The sequence below is a fragment of the Rhinopithecus roxellana genome, chromosome 15 (assembly GCF_007565055.1).
Source record: "Rhinopithecus roxellana isolate Shanxi Qingling chromosome 15, ASM756505v1, whole genome shotgun sequence".
NCBI lineage: Eukaryota > Metazoa > Chordata > Mammalia > Primates > Cercopithecidae > Rhinopithecus > Rhinopithecus roxellana.
The window spans coordinates 71,891,805-71,916,735 of NC_044563.1; the positions used below are offsets into that span (position 1 = coordinate 71,891,805).

The following is a 24,931-nucleotide window of genomic DNA, read 5'->3' on the forward strand; positions in this document are numbered from 1 at the left end:
AATAGTCTTTCTTTCCAACTCCACTTTTTATGTATTTACTGGGTGAGTGAATGGCTGGAGCCTTAGTGAGTACCTATTGTATGCCAAGAATGGCTCCAGATACGTGCACACGCTGGATGGCAGTGAGCCCTCACAGCAGTCCTGAGAAGTATATACAACCCCATTTCCATTCCAGAGATGAGGAAGCCAAAGGCCAAAGAGATGTGCCCAGGATCACAGGGGTGCTAAGGCTGGGCTTCAAACCTGATCTTTGTACTTCAAATCCAACATTCTTTCCCAAGCTGGAGCCTTGAAAATCTAAATGATCTTTATGTTTATTTCCATCTGTTTCCTTCACGTACCCAAATTAAATGCTAGCTTCCTGACCTAAGTTTCACAAAAGGGGACAGAACAGGAAACCATTCCGTACTTTCACCTAGACTCAACTCTATAAAGTAGGCCCACTTAGATATATCTAAACAAGTTCCCCAAATCTTATCTGCACATTTAGAATCTTAGGGATGAAGGTAACATTGGGGATGATGTCATCAGACACTTCCATGTCCGGAGGAGTAAACTGAGTATCACACAAGAGAACAGTATAAGTCTCAAGTATAGAGAATCCTCAGTTGAATTTCAACTCTGTTACTTCCTAGGGTATTCCTCTTGTTCTCTAAGCCTCCTCTCCTCTTCTGTAAGAGAGATAACAACAGCATCCCATAACATAGTGTGAGGGTTCAGTGAGAGAACACACCGTAAGTGCTTAGCATAATGCCTAGCATGTAGTAAGTGTCCAATAAGTGGAAGAATCCAAGACTCTCCCTCCAAACTCCAGCACTTTTTATCAAGACCAAGTCCACTCACCCCTCTCGTCCCTGCCCCCTCCCCTTTGGTATTAGCCATTCTCAGATCTCAGCCCTTTGGGGATATGGGCTGGTTGTTTCTACTCTTTGGTAGCTTGGGCTTTTTTCTATCCCCTTAAGTCACAACAAGGCACCCAGGACACTCAGATCCTCTTCCAGGATTTAGCTGCATCTGGGTCAGAAAAATGGCAAAGGAAAGAAACTATAGTTCTTGAAGGGCACAGCCTCCCCAGGACATAATATGTGGCAGACGGGAAGGAAGGAGAGCAGGGGATGTGAGGTCAGCGAGGAGGGGCTGCCCCGAATTCCCCAGCTACAGCACAGCCCCTTAGAGCATCTTACATCCTAATCTTTGTGTGAAGCCTACCCCAGCTTGGAAGTCCATGGGGATGGAGGTCCAGGGAGCCCTGGATGTGAATGAAGGGCTCAAGGCTTGTGGAGTCCTAGCTCACAGTCTAGGACTCCTTCAGATCTGACACTTGAAGCTGTGGGTCACAGACTCAACTCAGTCTTGCTGAGATGGACCCTGAGGTCGAAGTTTCTACCAGCTGCAGGACCTGCTAACATCAGCATGGCCTGCCCAGGAAGGAATCCTTGCCTGGCCTCCGTGGGCCCTTTTGACTCAAACATTCTGTGAATTAAGGGACAGTTTAATTTATCTAAGGCAGGGGGTTCTTTAGCCTGTCTTTCTAGGGGGAACAAATCACCCCCAGAGAAGGGTTCCTTTTATTCTTTCTGGGAAATAGATGAGGCTGTGCTATGCCAGACCACTAACTTGATGAGTACTAATTGTGGTAGACTGTATTCTCTAAAGACAACTGCAACAAGATACATCCTATTCCTCATGCTGTTCTTTCAATGTGATGTTGATACTCCTTGGAGAGATGGAGTGGGGGGGTATTTATGTTCCTTTCTCTTAAACCTAGGTGAACCTTTGCAATTGCCTCAGTTGAGAGAGTGCAGTGGCTGTGATGCTGCTTGCCTTCGAAAGGCAGGTAATAAAAGGCAGCACAGCTTCCACTTGCCTTTTGCTGTCTCTTGAATGCTCACCCTTGGAATTAAGCTGCCATATTGTGAGGAAGCTCAGGCTACATGGAGCTGTCACATGGGTCTGGCCAAGACAGTCCAGCCAATCTCTCAGCCAACAGCTAGCATCAAAGCCCAGAATGATGAGAGAACAAGCCTTTGGATGATTCCAGCATCTAGCTTTTGAGCTGCCCCCACTGAGATTCCATGGTGGCACCTCATGGCACAGAAACAAGCTGCCCCACCATGCCCTTTCCGAATTCCTGACCTGCAGAATAAATTATGTTAAGCCATTCTGTTATGGGTGATTTTTTACATAGCCTAGAAATGGGACACCACTGGAATTAACTTGGAATATTTGCTGTTTCCCTCTCAAATCCAGCCCTCACTGGCCTTGTCTCTGAAACTTTAGACTTTTAGACTCTTCCCTCCTCAACTGGTCCCTATCACCCTGAGCCTGCCTCCCCCTCTCCTCTTCTTCCTTTCCCTCCAAAAGACAGGATCCCCATGCCTGAGGCCACCCTGGTGAACCACTCCCTGCAAGGTCATTTGAATCTTTCCATTTCAGAGCCCTGAGACCTGAAGAAACCTGCGTTTCCTGGTTCCTCTCTGTAGGCCCAAGACTGTGTCCCTGCCAGGGAGCTTTCCTGGGTGTGGTGGCCAGAGCCGAGGTGCCCGGCTGCCCTCAGGGATCGGGGGGATGCGCAGGCCTATTTTCCCCCACGCTCTCAGCTCTCATTAAGGTTCACGCTCAGCTTGCTCCTCATACTTGACTTATGAGGTCCCTCTAACCTCCCATGCAAGGAGACATCGATTCTCACAAAGGTCGTTATCTTCTAGTCTCTGCCCACCCCTGCCCTTCCTCCTAGGCAGGCTTTCCTGGAACAGGATGGAGGAAGGTACCCTTCCCCCTAAACCCCGGCCTGGAGATCTGACTGCTCCTGAGCAGGGCTGCAGAGGAGGTGCCCTGGGAGCCCAGGCCCGTCAATCACAGAGGCGACCGGTGCTGAATCGCAGGCCATTAGGCGGGAGGGCCGGCGCCCTGCTCACTCACCGGGCAGCCATCGGCAGGATGTTAGCCGATCACAGGGCGGCCATTCTTATGATTTATTCAAATACTCATTACAGTCAATCTATTTTTACACAGAGGTGAAGATGTGCGCTGATAACGGTTAATCATTTATAATTCCATGGACTGGTTGGAAGCCAATGTACTATCAAAGTCGTGGCAGCAGCAGCTCAGCCTCAGGTAGCCCCATAAGGAGGGTGGGAAAACTATGCCCGCTCAGGGCAACTCAGTCATCCAGGTAACCCTTACTAAAGAGCGAGTAGGCTGAGGGTGCAGTGGGCAGACTGAGAAGTAGGAATCCCAGACTTTACCCGCCAGGAGCTCACGGCCTCGCTGGAGAGGGCATAGTAATGTGACAGCCAGAGGTGGGGACGGATGCAGGGGACACAGGAAGGGGCAGCGTGTGTGAATGCTGCGGAATTTCAGACAGTGAAGAGATGGCTTCCAGCTGGCATTACCAAGGAAGGCTCCATGGAGGAGGCTGGACTTAGGCCGGGTCCTACAGGTGGGTAGACTTTTGCCAAGTGGGGAGAACCAATATGAGCAAATAAGCCTAAGTAAGAGGTCAAGCTATTACTGGGCTGATGGAAGGGAAGCGGTCAGCAGCATTTCCTTTTCCCTCCCTCATGCCTCCCCAGAAATAACCAGATGTAAAAGCAAGTGCAGGCTATAAACTTGGCCCAGTTTGAGGACTGATGTTGCCACTTCCTCCCCTCACTGCCTCCCAAGCTTAGCCCACAGGCAATAGTGGCTGGGGTCTGGGTCGGCCTTGCAGACTCAACAGCTTCCTTCTCCGGCACTCATGACACATGTAACACATCGAGTCCACCTTAATGCACAATCAATATAGTCTAATTAAATAGAATGTCATATTACAGGGCCTCTTTGTCACATTCAGACATAATCTAATTAGAGCTCCACTGTATTTTACATTCTGACTAGCTCTTTGTTGAGTGTTTCTCTTGCACAATGCATGGCTGTTAAAGATCAGGTTCAGGGCTGGTCTTTAACCCCTAACCTTATTGAGTCAGCATGGAAAACGCCAATCAAAGTTACTTACAGTTCACAGCCCCTTTTCTAGTGAGCGGCATGGAGGATAGAAAGCCTCAGAAGTCCTGCTCCAGACTTCACCTGCCAATGAAAGAAAACATCTTTATAGACTGTGTAAGATGCTGCAGAAGTGAAAGCCGGGGTGGGGATGGGGGTAAACCCAGAGGTGGGTTTGGCTCAGGAAAAAGGCCAGGGCTGGCAGCCATGTGCCCGCAGTGCTGAGTGAGAAAGCTTCCTAGCAAGGGACTCCTGTTGCAAAACCATTATTGTTTAGAGACCTAATCAGGGCAGTGAGAGGTTCATGCCCTCCTCTACCTGCTTGGTGCCTCCATTTCTTAGGACTTGTATTTCCCTTCCCTATAGGACTACCAGAGGAGAGAAAAGGCTCATGGTTGTCAAGTGCCCTGAACTGACCAAGGTAATAATCATTTACGGGTGCCTCCTACCTATTGGAATACCCCATGCAGGGGAACAGAGCAGAAAGGCTCCTATGAAACTTTGCAATCTAGACAGGGAAGGCTGCAAAAAGCAAGCAAGCAACAACACTGACCCTGTTGTCTCCTGCAGGAATATGAAAGTCTTGCTGCAGATGAGAACTTGCAAGTAAAGGTGAAGAGTCCAATAGGGCAGGAAGAAAAATGTACATGGAGAAGAATGATGGGGCAGGACTGGAAAGATAAAAAAATCTGCCTGCTTTTAATTCTGTTTCTGGAGTAAAACAATTTTGTAAAAATAAAAACCGTCAACACATATTTATCAGTTGTCTGCTCTGTGATCTACACATGCTGAAGCAGCAGAAATAAAATCTATGGGTTCTATTATAAAAGCACTGCCTCCACATTGCTGGGGAAGGGAGATCACCCACATAAAAGAACCCCCAATAAGGCCAGACTGTATATGAAGTTATGCTAAAGTGTACAGAAGCGATACCTATTCTCTCTCCACAGAGACACGAAGTCTGCAAGAGTTGCGGCACTCAAGGGGTTTTCATGAGGAGGTGGAATTTGAATGGTGTCTTGGCGGAGTGGACAGACAAGAATTGGCTGGTGGGAGGGAGGGAGAGGGCATTCCAAAGAAGGGGGCTATCTGAACAAGGGCCAAGGGGCAGAAGAGCATGGATGGTCCTGGGATGATGCAGAGACTTGTCTGCCTGAAAGACACTAGAGGAGAGAATAATGCCAGCTCAGCAAGGTGGGGCCAGAGCATTCAGAGGTTTCAGTGTCAGGCAATAGAGGGCAGGCTAGCCTGCGGGATCACAGAGACATTGAAGGTTGTTCAACAAGGACTTGACATAATGTAAACCCTCACATGTCCCCGCCCTCTTTAGTACTTTCCCTTTAATTAAGACAAGCAAGCCTTTTTGGAAGAAGGTGGAATTTCAGTTAGAAGATTCAGGGATGGGGTGTAGTGAGATGTGCTGAGGAAACCAAATTGACTTTCTTGTTCATGATGACTTCCTTGAGGCAAAGGCATTTCCTCCGGGGCTGTCTCCTTACACCTGCATGATCAAGACTCATAGCTCATGGACGTGCCTCAGAGGCAGGACCAGACCACTGGACTACAAACCATTGAGGAAAAGGACCATATGTTCTGCATCTTTATATCCCCAGAACCTAGCAGAGTGCCCAGGATGCGCTGGGTTCTCAATAAATATCTGCTGAAATGTTGAATGGTGGACTCTTATCATTCCAACCAGAGTCCACCACCAGCACCTCAGAACCAACCCTTGCCTGGCAATGGGTTCCAACTTGTATTATTCTAAACTACTTACATATTACTACTGAGCATGATATGAACTTGGCACATGAAGTCTCTAGATTAAATTACATGGAGCTGTATGTTCTATCCCTGACCTCTGGGACTGTCCGTCTGAGACACCTGTGACTTGAAAGAAGAGATGGCAGACTTTCCAGGTGCACATGATGCAAAGCTGAGAAAAGCAGCTACTGTGCTGAAGGGATAGATTCAAGATTGTTAGAAAACTTTTAGCAAGCTGAAAGAACAGGCCAAAAGTGAAAAGTCCATTTTTCCTTTACCAGTTTTTATTTCTTGCATAATAACATCATGACAACTACAAATGAAATAATTTTGAAAATAAAGAAAAAATGCCCACAATCTCATTACTCTAAGCCATAAAATTAGTATATCCTATGTCCACATGCAAATCCACTTTTTTTTTTTACAGACTCTTTTGTAGAAAAGACTTGACAGGAATATATATACCAAATCCCACTCTTACATTTAAAACATGTATTGAAAAAAAAAAAAAAAAAAAAAAAAAAAAAACAGAATGGGGTGACCCAGTTTGAAAAAAAAAAAAAAAAGACTTGGATTATTTGATTTAAATCCAAGCTCAAAATGAGCCCAGGGCATGATATTGTTGCCAAACTCACTAAATGTGATCATAGCTTGCAGTAATAGCCATATGGTACCCAACTGAGGGTTGAATGATCTCCACTCTGAACTTCCCAGTTTGTATTAGTTCTATATGTAGTTTTAGCATCATATTTTAAGAACTTTGACAATGATGAGTAGAAAAGAGAGGAGAGAGAAGATGTCTAGTGGTTAAATTGTGGGTTAGAAGTCTAGTGGTTCAAAGGATAGGCTCTGGGATCACACTGGACAGGTTTCGATTCTGGTTTGACCATGGGCAAATTACTTAATGCCCCGTGCCTGTTTTTCATCTATAAAATAGGGCTAATGCTAACTCCTCCTCTGAGGGTGGTGGTGAGGATGAATTACTTAATATACTGGAAGGTTCTTAGAACACTGCCTCATACAAAATAAACACTCGCTGAATGTTAGCTATCTTTCCTGTTGTGGCTATTTTCAGTATTAATTAGGAGGCCATGAGGCAGAAGATAATGGAGAAAAAACTAGAGATGTATCTTCCTTGTCCCTTTCTAAAATTATCCACTGGTCCTTGCTCTAGTGACTAAAGCAATACAATCCTTCTCCCACATGGTATTCCTCCAAATATTTGAAGAAACTATGTGAGACGGGGACTGTGTTGCTCTAGAGGATAGGATTAGGACTAAGTTTAGATGTTAGCAGAAGCCAATCTGCAGTTCAACACAGGAAAGAATTCTCTGGCAATGAGAACCATCCAGAAATGAGCGAGGCTTCCTTGGAAGGTAGTGAACTCCCAACACTGAGAGGAGAATCCTGCACTGGCTGAGAAGCTGCTCAAAGCATGTTTCCCCGATTTGGGTTTCAGCCATCAGTAAAGTGTTGAACAGCATTCGAAGACTGATAGTGTTGACACACTTGTATTTTGATAAAATATTAATAGCATCTTCTCTCACCATCATTTCATGAAATAATTCAACTCCCCCCAAAATAAAGACTGCAAAATCTCACAATAAAGAGCCATCCTTTGAGAAATACAGCATCATTTTTTCTCTCTCTCCACACACACACCTGTGTGTGTAGGCACATGCAGTCTCTACGCACTGTACTTATGTTTCACTCATCAGTACGCACCACTGAAAAGGTCTTCCTGGACTGGCACTACCCCATGGGTGCCTGTTGGGGAACCATCCATGTGCCTGATGTTTTAGGGCCTTCCAAAGCCAGCTGTCTGTGATCCACGCAGGCAAATAATCATGGCAAAGTCTTTCAACTGTGCAATAATGCAACCAGAATTTGAACTCAGGCTTGTCTTATTCATCGTGAAAATAAAATGGAATCATAAATGAGATTGGCAATTCACATTTATAGATATGAGTGAATTTATGAAATGGTAAATGAGGAAGGAGTTGAATGGTCATGCTTATTTGGAAAAGAGGTGGGGAGAGGGATAGAAGAAAGTTTCCCATAGGAGGTAGCGTGATAGAACTTATCTCTGCATCCTCAAGGATAGCTGTGCAGGCATCTATGAAGCATACCCAGGTAAAGAGGAAGATGAGCTGGGGGTTTAGCAAAGCCATAGGTCTGACACAGAGAACACCAGACCGGGGGCCAGCCAGACATGGGTGCATGTCCTGACTCTATTATTAACTTACTGTTTGATCTTGGACAAGGAACTTTAATCATTGTATGCCTCCGTTTCCTCATCCACAAAGTGATAGAGTTAAACTATTAGATCTTTGAAAAAAAAAAAAAAACTCCATCTGACAATCTCTGAGAATGCCCAAACTAACCCTTCAGGGAGGGCGCTAAGCCTCTTGCTAGCACGGTATATCATTGAGGTTAAGAGTAAAGATGCTGGAGTCAGTTTCAGGTTCAAGCCAGAGCCCATCATTTACCTAACCCTAGCTTCTATGAACCTCAATTTTCTCATCTTTAAAAGCGTGCTAACAGTAGCACCTTTAAATGAGATGGTGCGTGAACAGCATTTTGTGCAATGCCTAGGACATATTTATAACTTAATTAAGAAATGGCTGCAACTGAATAGGAAAAAGAGAGAAAAATCCAGAAGACTGAGGACTTCTGCATTCATCCTGCTGCCCATGACAAGTTTTCCTATTCTTTCCCAAGCCAGACTTTGGGGATGGGGACCAAATTGTGACAACTCCTTCTTGAACACCAAGAGTCTCTCTGGATGCTCCTGTCCTCTGCAAAGCCCTCTGTAGGCCTATAAGCTAAGCTTCCAAAAGAGAAACAAAACTTGGGTGGAAAAATCTGACTGAGATAGGCCATTCCAGGAGCAAACACCTGATGGACCATTTGTCCCTCCAACAGCATATCCACAGCTCCCACCGTATCTCACTGAGTCCCTGCTCTGTTCCACCTCTATACCCTCATCACCTGACAACGTTTTGCGGTTGCTCACACTTGTTCCATGAGGTTGTCAGTCAGGCACTGTGGACCCTGACCGGCAGGCCCTAAACGACACAATAGCTGCGTAATTAAATAGATATAATTACCTAGTGCTAACTTCTTGGCTCTGAGACTCTTATGTATCCAGCACTGAGGGTACTACACAGCTTTCCACAAAGCCCAGTGGGCCTGGATGCTAATTCCACACTAGTCCTCAGCCCCATGGACCACAGGCAGTGCTGGGCACCCAGTTGCAAAGGACCTGGAAAGGGTTCCTCTGTGACACTCCTCAGGCCCTGCCCAGGCCAAGTCTCAACTCTTGGGCCTGGACCTGTCAGTATAAGAATGAACATGAAGTCCTTTTAGGAATGTTGGCACTGGTGGGTTAACCCTAATATTTATCCCATATGGGAGAAAGAACTGGACACGCTTATGACCTTTCTACACTAGACAGAAGCAAGCAATTTACCCTCCAAGCCTGGGATGGAAAGTCTCACGTACACTGAGTGGTGTGGGCTCACAGAGTGGCCTGGTCTCAGCAGAGGTAAACCCTCGAGCATGAAGGTGGGCCTGCTCACAGGTGAGCCTCCCTAGCCCCATGGACATCCTCTGTGCTGCTAAAACACCAAGACCCAAGACTTGCTAATTCTCCCTCACAAGCATCACTGCTCTTCTACCCATCCCATTGGCATTAACCCAACTCTCTTTGTCTCCAGCCTCAATCTGTTTTTGCCCATCCACCCTACCACCCCTGCCCTGGGAATCTTTCTAAAACACAATTTCGATCATGTCCACGTCTCCTTTAATACCCTTCCACGACTCCTCACTGACTGGCAGAGGTCACCAACTAGCAGCCCCAAGGTTAACTCTTGACTGTCCAGTGTTTTTATAAATTCTGCCAACATCTAAACCTTGTGAAATTTCACATTTAGGAATCTGGATTCCTAACTTTTCTCCAGAAATTGTATGGCCTAACCATGCCAATTCTGCATTTCCACGTGTCAATCATTGGACGACGTAGAGTATCAGCTGCCTCCTTTTAACTGGGCACATGTCCTCCTGTTTGCCCCATAGAGGGAAGACAGGTGTTACCCCGGAAGTCTCGGGGCCAGACACCTAGAGGCTGATTCACGCTGCCTGCTGAGCAGTATCGGGTTCAAGATGATAGCATGGGGGTGGTGGGGGTGTTGCATTATGTTCTCAGCTGTGCCGTACTCAGCTGCAGGCTGGAGGAGGAGGGCCAGGAAATGCCAGCACCGCTCCCACATGGACCCACCAGGTGTCTCTTCCTCTCACCTGGGCAACTCCTCCACTCCTAGTTGGGGAAGAGGTGGGAAAAAGTCTTACTGCAGTTTCCCAGGAATGCCAGTGGCCAGAAGGCAGGTGCTGAAGGCCTCCCTTCATTGCAGACACTTTCCCCACCCCCAACTCTGTAGCGGTTGCACCCCCTCCCTTTATTTCCATCCCACTCCTCCTATCAAAGCCCTAACAGCACATATTTTGTTAATTGTACAAACCTAATGGGGGAATGCATTGGCAAAAAAGGGTAATGGCCATCAGACCAGCAATAAAACAAAATTAATGGCCCATAGGAAGAAATCATGTCCACTTAATCCTGGCTCTGAAACTCTAATAGAATAATGGAATACCAACCGAGGGTTTTTTCTCTCTATGCAGATTGCTTACACCATGTTAATCACTTGCAAAGCAGGCCACATACCACTCCAGCTCACATGACCCTCCAGGGAAAGTAGCAGACCAGAAACATTCGGTGCAAGGCTCATTACTGACATGCACCATGCAACAACACCTTCCCTCCCTCCCCCAGGTGACTCCAGGACAGCCAGTGTGGGGTGTCATTGAGAGCCATCAGCTGTGGTGGGCCGGAAAGCAAGACACGTAAGACCTAATAATAGCAAACATTGATTGAGGGCTTACTATGTGCCAGACACTGGGCTTGCTGAGCCCCTTCTATGGACTGCATGACTGCCACCCATTTTCATCCTCTATCGCTGCATGGTGCAGTCAGGTAGCCAATGGCCACGTGTGGCTTTAAAAATTCAAATTCTAACTAATTAAAATGAAATGAAATGTAAATTCAGTCTTCAGTCTCACTCGCCACATTTCGAGTGCTCAATAGCACATGTGGCTAGTGATTGTGATACCGGATGGCTGAGACAGAGCACGTTTCTGTCATCATGGAAGGTTGTGCAGGACTGAGTTGCTCTAGAATGTTAAGGCTGTTGTATCTCTTTTAACTGATTTTGAAATAAAGGAGGGGAGAGGTGCAGTACGCTACCCACGGTCATGCCATGCCGCTGATACATGGCTGAGCTGGATTCTAACCCTCGTCTAACCCAACCTAGCTCCAGCCAGGACCAGCAGTGGAGGTAGCAGGGGGCCTCCTGAGCCTTTCAAGCCTGGTAGAAAGTCTCTTCTGTTATCTGTGGCTCCTCCGGGGCTCTCTGAGAAAGTGCCTTTTGTGGCAGATGCCACAGACCCAGTAAGGTCAGTAATTGCTCAAAAGGCGTTAGTGAAGAAAATGAATATTGACTTAAGGGACAGCAGAGAATAATTAAGACACCTTAAAAATGTGCGTCCACTTTTTATATACTATATACCCTGAAGGAAACGAAAGTGGTGACTAAAGCAGATACTTGTACACTTGTGTTCATAGTAGCTTTATTCACAGCAGCCAAAAGTGGGAGCAACCTAGTGTCCATCAACAGACGAATGGACAGACACAGTGTGGCATGCATGTGTCTACATCTAATGCAATATGATTCAGCCTTAAGAAAGAAGGAAATTCTCACACCTGCTACAACATGGATGAACTCTATATGGTTCTACTTGTATGAGGTACTGAGAGTGCCAAACTCAGAGGCAAAAAGTAGACTAGTGGTTTCCAGAGGTTCAGGTGAATGTTGAGGGACTGGGGAGTTGTTGCTTAATGAGTACAGAGTTGCAGTTTTGCAAAGAGGAAAGGCGTTCTGTGGATGGATAGCAGTGATGGTTGCAAAACAATGCGAATGTACTTAATGTCACCAAACACTAAGGCTCATTACTGACATGCACCATCTAGCAACCCCTTCCCTCCCTCCCCCAGGTGACTCCAGGACAGCCTGTGCAGGGTGTCATTGAGAGCTATCGGGGTGCTTAAAATGCTTAAGATGGCAAATTTTATGTGATGTATGTTTTACCGCAATTAAAAAATATGTATATATGCCACCACTAATGTCTCCCAATTTCTATCAAGAATAGTAAAAATAAAGAGCCTGAGATCTTTAGGAGTAGGGGAAGGAGCGGCTCATCAGTCCAAGGAGAAGATAAGGGAGCCAAGGCCTGACAGACAGAGCAAGGAACCCAGAGCCTCCCAGCTCCAGCGGGGAGAAGTCAGGGGAGAGGCTGCCAGGGAGGAGGGCCTACGTTCCTGAGGATGGGATGGCTGGGCCAGCCTCCAACATGGAAGGCAACTCCAGAAGGCTGATGCTGGAAAAATGAGCAATGATTTAGGATTTGAAAAAAAAAAAAAAAAAAAAAAAGCCTCGTGAGGGTAAGAGAGGGGGCCAATTAAGAGTGCAGGAGAGTATCTACACTCCTAGTTGTACCGTCTAGAAGTATATCCACAGCAATAAAACAATAAGCAGGAAATCTAAAAGAAGAGGGGAATAGGAGGAAGAGAAACAGATGAGAGGATTTGGGCACCTAATGTGATACAGCAGTAATGGTTTGGCGTGTTGGAAAGGGGGTAGACTAGGAGACTGCCCTTGTCCTGGTAGTGTTATGACTCTGTGCACGTTGCCCTAACTCTCTGGGCCTGAGCTTCCTCATCTATTCAACCCAGTGGCTGTACCAGAGCAAGAAGAACCTTAAGGTGGTAGCGGTCCACAAATCCCTGGAAATTTTATCCAGAATAGTATTTGTATGTAAGTTTTTCTGGGGAGAGGTTTACAGATTTTACCAAGATTTCAAGGCTGTCCACATTCCCTGAGAGGTTAAAAATCAGTGAAGAAGATATTCACTAGGTTCATATTCAGCCAGAAAGTTCTACAATTCCAAGAAATCTTGGACCAGACACCAGCAAATCTTTGGGGAGTCAAATAAATCCAGATGTTTATTCCTGCCTTGCTTGCCACACAGACATATTATAAAAATGAAATGAAATAATTATATACTTTGAAAAGTTAATATTATGTGTCTTGTGCAAGTAAATATTGCTGTTGTCGATCACAGGAAGCAAGAGAAATTCTGCAGCAGGCAGAAAAGAGGAGGCAAGAAGCCGCTCCTCTGCTTCCCGAACAAAGGCAGCGTGAGGAAGGGATGTGAAAGTGCCACAGGGTGATCCCTGGGCTTCCCTCATTTGGTTGGAAATGAAGAGGCCTTTAATTCCCCTTGTGGAGAAGGGTCTAGCTCAGAGAAAAAAAAGAAATACAACCTACCCAGGAGGTGCAGCCCAGAGCAGAACACACACATCTCTTTGTGCTAACAAGTCCTCATTTTGCATCTGGCTTTACTTTGGAGGAAATTTTCAACTGTGTGACTGAGAAAAGTGACAGACTGACTCAGGGGAAAACAGCACAGGCAGAGGACAGTATTTGGCACCACAGAGCTAGCCCCAGACTGGAAGTCCTGCATAATGACTAAGCCAGGGTCGCCAGGCCAGAGGGGACATTGCTACCATGGGCTATGCCCTCCAGGAGTAAGCCAGCCCAGAGGCAGTGGGTCGGGGAGTTGGAGTCTGGGGCAGCTCAGTGCAGAAGTCAGTGCTAGAAGTGAGATGGTTGGACCTGGGCAGACTCTTAGAGATCATCTATCTTGACCTCCTCACTTCACATTTGAAGAAACAGTTCAGAGAGTGGTGGAGACTTATTTGGAGAAGTCCAGGATTGGAAGCCACACCAGTAATTCCCTTCATTCATTTACAAAATGTTTTCTGAGGATCAGACCCTTCACTAGGCTGGGGATCAATGATGAACAACAATTCCAGTTCCCTGCCCTCAAGGAGCCCCCAGTCTAATGACGGGACAGACAACCAGCTGACTTGGGAGTTAAGTATGATTCAGCAGCTATGTAGGTCCTGCAGGGCGGGTTCCCCCAACCAGGTGTTTCAGAACCTTCTATTAACTCCCCTTTGGGGCAGGTACATCCAGACGGGGCATGGCGGGGGTAGGCCACACTTTCTCAGACCAGTGCTGGAGGGAGTAGAAGGAATTTCGCTATCAAATCCAAGCCAAGCTAACAGTCATTGGCATCTCAGAAAAGGTGCCGTCCAGGCAGCCAACCAAAGGCCACTGGAGGGAGCACCCAGCACCCAGACCCCGGGGGAGGGAGACGGTCCCCACTCCAGCAGGCCTGCCACAGGCCTCTCCAAAGGGCACCACGGCACTTCCCATTCATTATTCCCTAACTTGCCTCCGGGGGGTGGTCCTGAATATTGTTTCATAAATAACTTAACAGGGCTCCAGTTTGTTTCACTGAGGTTAGGCAGATGTGTACAGTGCTGGCTGATTATGAGGGAATTTGGCTGTGCTGAATGGTTCTGGGAGGCTGACTCTCTGCGGAGGGGTGGCTCAGTGGAGAAGACAGCCAGTGTCCCCACCTGGATCTAGGATCACAGCAGGATGCTGAAAGAGCATTTGTTTCCAATTGTTCTTAGCCACTAATTTGGCTCCAGGGTATAACACCAATCTGAGAACAAACGGAGTAGGAAAACTGTCTTTCTGAGGGAGGCCTGATTTCACCATAAACACGGGAGGGGAGGGGCGGGAGATTTCCTGAGTTCACAGCACAGGTCTCCGCCTCCTGGGCAAGGCCGGCAGCTTCAATCTCCAACCCGGAGTCGCCCTGGCTGCACGGCCATCTGTCTGCCTCACGTGCACATGGCTCCTCCAAGGGACTCCAGCAGAGGACAGATTACTCTGATGGCAGGGAGATAAAATGGGATCCCTCGCTAGCAGTAACTACCTTGAACAATCTCTCTCCTGAGCAGCTGACAGCCTCCACCTGGCACCCGCCAGCCACAGAGCTTGCAGGTGGCACAGGTTGGATGGGCTGGCCGGTGCAACTCCCCAGGCATGGAGAGGCCAGGGAAGGCCCTGTTGAGGCAGGACTTGCTGGAAGAGCCCTCTGTTGGGCTGCAGGAAGGTCCGCCTGAGACACCCATCAGTAGAAGACACAAAGGCAGCTGTGTTTCTGACCAACTGAAGAGCTAGCAGCCTCCAGGGGCAAAGGGGAAAAGCTGTGTGAGTAAGGCCGCAGCAGCGGCTGCCTTCTCAAGACTCATGTGTAAGACCGCCAGTAACAAGAGGCCCTTCTTGTCACTAAATTGCCTTCTTGTGGCTTAAAATAACTGAATCAGAGAACTTTCAGTGTGACCCTCTTGAAAGCCAACTAGGAGATACCATGCCTTTACCAACCCTTGTGGCCTTCACTCACAGCCTCCCAGCAGCAATGTCATAGTTTCTAAGGCAAAAATGCCTTCCTCACCAGCATGTGATTCAGCTATTCAATAGCTTCATAAATTCAACATAGTATAAAAATACTGGAGGAAAGAGGGCAGTTTTGTTTCGTTTTGTTTATCTTCTGAAAGTCAAAGTACACGGCACGTAATCTTGGCATTAAAGTTTATGAAACTTGTTCAAAAAGAAAACTCTCAGGCTCTTACTGATGGCTTCTTTACTCTGGTTTTACACATATTGCTAACAGACTAAGTTACCTGGTACCTTGAGCCTCAGCTGATTAGAAGTATTAAAAGAGGGCCTGGCATGGTGTCTCATGCCTGTAATCCCAGCACTTTGGGAGGCCGAGGCGGCTGAATCACTTGAGTCCAGGAGTTTGACACCAGCCTGGCCAACATGCCAAAACTTATCTTTTTTAAAATTAGAAAAAGTTAGCTGGGCATGGTGGCGGGTGCCTGTAATCCCAGCTGCTCGGGATGCTGAGGCAGGAGAATCACTAAAACCAGAGAGGCGGAGTTTGCAGTGAGCCAAGATTGCGCCATTGCACTCCAGCCTAGATGACAGAGTAAGACTCTGTCTCAAAAACAAAAGGACTGAAAGAGGAAGAGTGTGGGCTGGAAAAGGTAAACTGAGGCATGGAAGGTTGGCCAAGGAGTGAGCTAAAATGCAACCCAATGTGTCATTAAATGAGGCTCAATCACGTTCCAGGTAATTTACTCAAGAACACAGGGAGGATGTCCACTCATAATATTTACAACATCCTCAGGGTACTTGAAGATAAACCGTTAGCCATCTAGAAAATCCCAGATAAGAATCCTCCTTGGTGGTTCCAGGCTGCCAGTCTCTTCCTGTAGGTTGTCTGGTATGTTCAGAAGCTGCTTGCATTCACTCCTGACTAGGCTCGTTCATTCACTCAACATTCATGGACTCCTCCAGTTGCTGGGTCACCCCAACAATGCAGAAAGCAAGATGAAAGCAGAGACACCTTTTGATGCAACACACACACACACACACCAGGAGCACCTATTACACATTAGGTGCCTGACAGATGGACATTGTACAGATGTTAGAAAAGGCATCTGGAAAGAGCAGAGGCAAGACAGTCAGACTGTTCTTTAACCTACTCCCTAGGTACTTAGGTGAAAATTTTTGTGAGAAGGGGCTATACTCATTCGGGGTTCAACTAAAAATATCACATTATGAAAACATCAAACTGCTCCACCAAGAAAAACAGAAAGACAACATAGCCTCAAGCCTGAAATAAATGTGGAGAAGATCCCCCAGTGCACCTCAGAGAAAGGTTGAAGGAAGGCCTCCCTGTCAGTCCCAGAAAAAATTCCCCACTGGAAGAGAGCAAGGGGTGTGGCTCAGGATGAGGAAGGACCCATCACCGTGGCCCCAAGGCAGTTGTCACCCCTCTGTGGGCTCAGCTTCCTCATTCAGACATGGAACAGTTTGGGGCCATCAGTGTCTGAAGTGCTTCTGGCTTCCAGGTCAACAGGTTCCCAGCTTTGTTCAAGGGCCGATTCTCCTTGTCCCCATGATTTATTTTCACCGCAGTTTTGAAAGGCATGATTCTCATCAGCAGTTCCTCTCCAGGCACTGGCCAATCACCCAAAAATACACATTTGATTTCTTCCTAACTGTGTGAGGTCTCTGCCTCAGGTGCCCAACCAGGCGACAGCAAGTGATTCTTCTTCCCCTCCCCAACCGGGCAGGCAGTAGGCTGTAGGTCATGGCACTACTGTCATTTTGGGGACAGGAAGTTTTTATGAGACCCACAGGGGGTGGTGGGGGAGGAGGAGGGATTCCAGCAATCTGCCCTGAAGAATGCAGGTTAATAATTTATATGTGCATTTAAAAAAAAACCTACTGAAACAAATTGCATACAAATTGTGTGACAGTCGAAGGAAATGTGCCAGTGTTGCTCAGTGAAGCGTAATAAATATATGCAGCCCATAATAACAAGTTACTTAAACTCAGGGCACTATATGATTTATTAATTGTCTTCTAATCCTTTCCAGCTACAACTAAACCAAGAGTGTGGTAGCATCTCACATACTGACTTACATGCCTCCAACACCAAACAACGTGGCTGCGGTTAGCTCTCAGGTCCATTTTTCAGTCTGGCCCCCAACTCTGCAGATGGGCCTGGAGCATGGTAGGCTGCTTAGCAGACTGCTGTTCTCACCAAAGGGGGTAGATGTGCCCCAAACACACTGCACTTATCACATGGATGCCACAGACCTCATGCTCATTTTGCCTAGAGTTCCCCTCACCTGGCTTCCCTTTCCCATCCACCTGTCCCACTGCCATCAGTACCAAGGTGCCCCTGGGTGGACACTAACCCCAGTAGAACATAGTCCACTGTCTCCTGGGATGCCCCAGTGCCAGGCTCACAGCCCCAGAGTCCACTCCAGCAGCAGCTGGGGAGCCAATTAGACGGTGAGAATTTTTTTTTTTTTTTTTAGACAGAGTCTCACTCTGTCACCCAGGCTGGAGTACAGTGGCGCGATCTTCTCAGCTCACTGCAACCTCCGCCTCCCAGGTTCAAGCAATTCTTCTGCCTCAGCCTCCCAAGTAGCTGGGATTACCGGCACCTGCCACTACATCCAGCTAATTTTTTGTATTTCTAGTAGAGTCGGGGTTTCACCACATTGGCCAGGCTGTGATTCGCCTGCCTCGGCCTCTCAAAGTGCTGAGATTAGAATTAGAACAGAAATGGGAGCAGAACACAAAGTCCTGCCCTCTCTCTGGGACGCACTGACCCAGCAGCGAAAGTAGGATTTTGCTGTTGTGTCCACTGGTTGGGTCTCCGCCCTGTCCCTAGTGCTACAGATGCTGGCCTTTGAAACTTTGGAGGAATGTCTCCTCTGCTTTTGTAGTCAGAAATACTGCTTCTGTGTATGGATGGATGGATGGGGAAATAGAACAAGGTCAGATCCTAGGCAAGGTGTGACGGGAGAATTGCAGAGACTGGGTTCAAGACGTGAAATGATTCCCCTGGGCCGATTGCCCCAGTGACCTGCCATTGTTTCCTTCTCCCCCAACATGCTTCTCTCCGGCCTTCCCATCTCACGGTGGTGCCATCTTCCGCCAGGTACCCATGTTTGGAGCCATCTGATGCTGCCTCTGCCTTCTCCCTCAATCCCACACCACACCGGTGGGGATTCCACGCCTAAAAAAGACTTCAAATCCATCCCTTCTGTCTCCACTGCCACTGTATAATTCGGAGCCCAGGGGTTGGAAATCAGCTGCTCTTGGCAGAACGCAGCCCCAGACATTTTGTGGGAATTGCACAATGTTTTTGTGTTTTGTTTTGTTTTGCTTTTAAAAAGGTAATATGGAACATGGTTCAAAAATCAAAAAGTGTAAGAAGGTAAACACTGAAATGTTTCCCTCCCATTCCTGTCTCCCACCTGTCCAAGCAAACACAAATATAGATTCTTGCTTTTCCCTTTTTAGACACACTTTTTATGAAACTTGGTGAGGTTTTTTTTTTTTTTTTACCTTTTTACACATATTTTGGAGATCTTTATCAGTACAAAGAAAACTTTCTCATTTCTCTTTTTAAATGAATAGTATTCCATTGTCAGGAAATTCCATAATTTAATAAGTTGGTCTTCAATTGACGGATATTGGGTGCTTTCCAATTTTTTGCTATTACAAATAATGTTACAAAGAATGTACTTAGACATATGTCATTTCCTATATGTACAAGAATGTCTTTAGGATCATTTCCCCAACATGAAATTGCTGGGTCAAAGGCATATGATTTATCATTTTGATGGTATTCGAAATGGCCTTTCAAAGGGGTTGTGCAGATTTACACCATAAGACAGTCTGTTTCCCCAGGGCCTTGCCAATAGAATGTGATATCAAATTTTTTGGCTTTTTGCCCATTTAAAAGATAAATGAATAATGGTATCCCAGGTTAGTTTTAATTTGCATTTCTCTTACTATGTGCAAGGTTGACCATTGTCTCATATGTTAAAAGCTATTTGTATTTTCTTTTCTGTGAATAGTCTGTTCACATTCTTTGCCCATTATTTTTTCTATTGGGTTGTGTTTTTGTTGTTGTTAATTTTGGGGAGCTCTTCATATATTAGGGAAAATAGCCCTGTGATATGAGTTGTAAGAATTTTTCCCCAGGTTGTCATTGTCTCTTAACTTTGCTTAAATTTTTTTTTTTTTTTTTTTTTTTTGAGATAGAGTTTCGCTCTTGTTGCTCAGGCTGGAACGCAATGGCGTCATCTTGGCTCACTGCAACCTCCACCTCCTAGGTTCAAGAGATTCTCCCGCCTCAGCCTACCAAGTAGCTGGAATTACAGGTGCGTGCCACCACCCCCGGCTAATTTTTTGTATTATTAGTAAAGACAGGGTTTCGCCATGTTAGCCAGGCTGGTCTCGATCTCCTGACCTTAGGTGATCTGCCCGCCTTGGCCTTCCTAAGTGCTGGGATTACAGGCGAGAGCCACCATGCCTGGGGTACTTATAATTTTTGATGGTAGTTTAAAAATTTTTAGTTTGAATGTCAACAGGTTGAGAGCCAACATTCTCCCACTGGCTGCAGCCTCCATTGCTCCGTATAATTTTGCAGTTGACGTGCTTTACCCTTTTTGATTGCCAGCCTGGACATGGGTGTGACACCTGGAACTGCCACTACCATCTTGTGACCTAGAGGAAAACCAGGTGGAAAACAGAGCTAACATCCCGAGGATGACAGAGAAAGAACCTGGGTGCTTGTGAATGTCATAGATCCCCTGAATTTCTCCAACCCTAGAGCAGTCCTGGTACTGAACTTCATAACACATAAGAAATGAAATGCCGCACTCTTTAAGCCTTTTGGGGTTGGATTTGCTGCTACTTACAGTCTAAGGCTTTCTAACTGATACACATCTTGACTGCTCTTCTTACAAAGGTCTGGTCCCCCCTAATCCATGCACACTGCTGCTCAGGCCAATGTTCTAAAATATAAACCTGGCAGTGCCACTCCCCATCTAAATATATGCACTAGCTCCCCATCTCCTGCAAGATATCATCCAAGTGTCTTAGCTCTCACCCTGTCCCTGCCTACAATACCCAGCCTTGCTCACACCTCTGTGCTTTTGCTCAGCCTGTCCCTCCTGCCCTGAGTGCCCTTTCCCTCTTTCTGCTGTCTAATTCCCAGGACAGCCTGTTCTGGCATCACCTCCTACAAGCAAACTTCGGAACAAGTTCCTGTCCCCGCCCCCTCACTGCCATGCAGCACCCAGAGTCTTCTCTACGGCTGCACAAACCCCAGTGTCCATGCATGTTTTTACAAGGCCGAGCACCCACCCCACTTACTTCCCCCTTGAGTTCCTTGAAGGCAGAGACAAAGTCTTATTCACTTCTGCATCCCCAGTACCTAGCTCAGGGGCCAGCACAAGCTGGTGTTCACGGGGTTTGCAAACCTGAATGGAGCTCCCCCGTCTCATTCTGTTTGTTCCCACAGATGCCCCCTCAGGCCTCCTGCATCCAGCTCCTCAGAACCAAAGCCTTCCCACCCAGGTCCATATCACATTAAAGAGCAGTTAGAAGAAAGGCCCTATCCAAATCTGCCTGCCCTAAGAGGAGAAGCAGGTGACCGTTGAATCACCAGATCAAACAGTGCCATCTGCCTCCATGTGGGCTCATGCCAGGGTCCCCAGTGCTACAGCAAATCATCTAGTGCAACAGAAAGTTGAGGTTAGGAACTGGGTTCCTAGCCACTTACTAGCTTATGAATTCTGACAAATTACCTAACCCCTTTGCAATTCAGTTTCCTTATTTGTGATGGAGGGATCAGGAGGCCATTGTGAAGATGAAATTAGTGTAATTGTCTCACATAGAAAGTGCTCAGTAAATGATCGCTATACTATTCCCCCTCCAAGGTTCAAAACTACCTCCCTAGGTAAATGAGGAAAAGTCCACGCAAAGTAGACCCCAAACACTTCCCTAGGGTGGGTCTCTTTTCCAGCTCAAACAGCAGTATGAGGACCACACAGCAAAAATACATTCATGGGGCAATCACGCAGAGGAGAGAGTCGGTGTGCACTGACACTTCCTGTGTGCCCGCCTGTGCCGGGCACTGACACTTCCTGTGTGCCCGCCTGCACTGGGCACTGACACTTCCTGTGTGCCCGCCTGCTCTAGGTGACTTCCACCTGTTTCCACGCACATTCCTGACAACAACCCCACGAGGAAGTATTTGTAGCTGGCCTTGCAGTGAGGCTTAGAGGAGTTAACGACTGCCTAGTGTGAATGTCCATGGCCATGATCCTGGCTACGTGGAAGCCTGAAGATCTGAACCCAGCCCCACTGGGCTCCCGCCTGAGTTCTTTTCCTTGTCGCCTGTTGCCTGCAAACTACATGGAGTGAGAGCTGGTCTGGCAAATCTAGGACTTGAGATCCCTGCTGATTAAGCCTAATGAGGTGACCAGAGAGGAGCATGGAAGGAGAGAGATCCAGGAGTGGGAAAGGAGGGGATGAGAGAGTGGAGAGAGAAGCTCCTAGAAAAGGCTTCTTTCCTATCACCAGCATGCTGTTGTCTGGAGGAGCGTGTGTGCACATGCCTGTGTGTGTGACTCCATGGGTGGGTGTTCCTGCATGTGTGTGAGTGTGACTCTGTGTGTATGACTGGGTGTGACTTTGTGTGTGTGTGTGAGAGAGAGAGAGAGACTGTGTGTGTGTGGGTGTGTGTGTCTGTGTGTGTGTTTTGAGGGGACAGGGAGCCTTTCTCAGCCTGGCCTCCTGCTTACTTTCACGCACATGCACATCCTGGCCACACCGAGCCTGAACATGCCCCATGTGAACTCCGCATGTGGTCAACAGTGGAAGTCTTCACCTATTAATACGCCTTTAACAAGGCCCCCTGTTGCAGGCTGTTCGGCCAGCCACGTGACCTCAGTGGTACCACCTCTGTGACTAGCCCCTGACTGACCTGGCCAGACTGCTGAAGGGACAGCAGCGGGGAGGAGGGAGGGAGGAAGCACCTTCACAGATGCAGTGGGCTTCCCTGGACAGGCCTTCCCAAATCCAGAGCGCTGGGGCAGAGAGAACTCTGGGAAAGGCACCTCTGCCTGGGTGTCTCTTAGTTTCCACAGACATCCAGAGCACAGGGGAAAACACACACCCCTTCTCATAGGAGCAGCACTTTTGAAGAAGAGGGAAAGCAGTGGGGAGGGAACGAGGGGAGAAGGGGCAGGCTGGGTTCTCAGCCTCGCTGCCTCCCCAGCCGGGTTTCTCAGGCCCCCTCAGCATCTGCCAGGACGCGCCCTGCTACCAGGACTGCCCTGAGTTTCTCTCTCCTCTCCCTGCTGAGTGGAGGCAAAAGCAACTTACCCCATCTGACACTGTCTATGGGAAGGAAAACGGGGCCCAGAGAAGGGCCCAGGGTCACACTGTAGCCTGTCAGGAGCAGACAGACTCGAAACCACAGGTCAGGCCCCTCCCTGCCTTAGTCCTCTGGCTACTCATGGCTCTGAAGTCCTCTAAGCCCTGGTAGACAACAGCTGTAGTTAAGGATTTTCTCATTGAGCAGGACAAAAGGAGTTAATCTCATGGGATCTGACCCAAGGTGAAAAAGAGATATTGTTGTTTAATGTAAAAACATCTCCACAGCTGGGGTAAGCCTCATTTTCTGTATTCTTTAAAGCTTTTGAGGACCTAGTGTTCTGAAATCAATCTAGAGAAGCAATGAAATTGACCAACTCAAGTCAGCAGCAACCATGGACTGCAAGGCCCTTCTTTACCCATTCCCTGGCTTTTCTCATGTTGGCAAAACCAGATGCAGAGACTAAATGACTGAGTGCTGTAAGTGACCACCTAGGCCTGAAGAAGATCTAATCATCCAGTCTTCCTGGGGCCTTACTTCCAGCCTCTGCTTTTTTTTTTTTTTTGAGACAGAGTCTCACTCTGTCACCGGGGCTGGAGTGCAGTGGCTGGATCTCAGCTCACTGCAAGCTCTGCCTACCGGGTTCACGCCATTCTCCTGCCTCAGCCTCCCGAGTAGCTGGGACTACAGGCACCCGCCACCTCGCCCGGCTAGTTTTTTGTATTTTTTAGTAGAGACGGGGTTTCACCGTGTTAGCCAGGATGGTCTCGATCTCCTGACCTTGTGATCCGCCCGTCTCGGCCTCCCAAAGTGCTGGGATTACAGGCTTGAGCCACCGCGCCCGGCAGCCTCTGCTTTTAACTTATGAGAGGGTAATGGGAAATAGCAGTTAGTTTGTTAGTTAGTTTGTTTGTTTTGAGACAGAGGCTTGCTCTGTTGCCCAGGCTGCAGTGCAATGGCTTGATCTTGGCTCACTGCAACCTCTGCCTCCCAGGTTCAAGTGATTCTCCTGCCTCAGCTTCCCGAGTAGCTGGAATGACAGGTGCGTGCCACTACGCCCGGCTAATTTTTGTATTTTTGGTAGAAACGGGGTTTCACCGTGTTGGTCAGGTTGGTCTTGAACTCCTGACCTCAGGTGATCCGCCCGCTTCAGCCTCCCAAGGTGCTGGGATTACAGGTGGGAGCCACCGCCCCGGCATGGAAATAGCAGCTTATATCCTGTGCCTGCCCCTGCTTTTCCAGCTGTATGACCTTAGGCAAGTTATGCTCATTTTACAGGCGAGAAAAGTAAGGCACGAATGGATCTCAGGTCAGCCTGAGTCACGGAACTGTAACATACACAGTGCTGATTCGCCAAACTCACAGTCGTGAGCCCTCTCAATGGCCCCCAGCCTTTCTTTCAGCCATTCTAGCCTTGATTAGAAAACCAATGATTATTACACTGACTCCCAAGCCCCATCTTCCTGGTGGGGGAAGAACAGCCTTCTTGCAGCAAGCTGATATTTGGACAATCCGAGAGCCTCCCAACTGCTCCGGAAGACGCGGCCTTCCCCTCCCAGGACCTAGCAACGCTGCCAAAACAAGTGGAGAAAGCTTCCAACAAAAGTTTGTTTTCATGGAGATTTTATTTCCTTCGCGGAGGCTCTCCCACCACAGATTTCTCTTTGTTGGAGCTTGCATTCAGAAGTCACCAGATACACAGCCCCTGACCCCGCAGGCCCTCGGGGGATCTCACGCCTTTATCTCTCCTCCCAGGCCCATAGGCTGCCTGCTCCCCCTCTCGAAAGGCCCTTTGAGCCACTATGGATAGACAGGGGTTCTCAGAGTGGACAGAAGCCTTGGAGGGGCTGAGCTGTCCACATCAAGGTGGGGAGGGGAGAGAAGACAGAGAAAAAGAGGAGGGTGAAGAGGGAAGGACTCTGTGTCTAAGGGTTGGCAAGGAGTTAGAGAGGTTGCACCCCATCCCCTCCACCCCTCAGGCAGGGGCTGTGTGACGAGATTGATGGTGCAGATGCTAACTAGGAGGTGTTGACAGCAGGACGCAGACCTCGAAGGCTGGAACCAGGGTGTGGCACAACTTGCACCTAGGCAGAGCCAGCCCGGGCAAAACTCAGAAGGGGATAAGATTTGTCTTAGGTAGAGGAGCCTTTCCTTTTTGCCCTTTTCAGGATCAGCTCTCCTCCCAGGTACACAGTTTAGACCTTCTTACTCTGGCTGTCACTCTTAGCCAGGAAGAAAACGGGCTGACAACACGAATCCATGCTCCAGAGCAACCCCTCTGAATAGGGCATTCAAAAGACAGGGAGAGCAAGGGAGTGAGAGGGAGAGCAAGAGCGAATCACAAGAGGAAATGCTGAGCTCTGAGGAATAAACTGGGAATGGTAGAATT

General features: G+C 47.8%; 1 protein-coding gene across 2 annotated transcripts in view; it reads right to left on the bottom strand.

Annotated features, from left to right (window-relative positions):
* PKNOX2 (PBX/knotted 1 homeobox 2) overlaps positions 1 to 24,931 on the bottom strand; it is a 268,739-nt gene that overhangs the window by 195,736 nt on the left and 48,072 nt on the right. For both annotated transcript variants that reach the window (XM_030918734.1, XM_030918735.1), the window contains exon 2: positions 3,998 to 4,068. The gene's annotated coding sequence lies outside the window, so the exon portion shown is untranslated. The remainder of the gene's footprint in view (positions 1 to 3,997; positions 4,069 to 24,931) is intronic.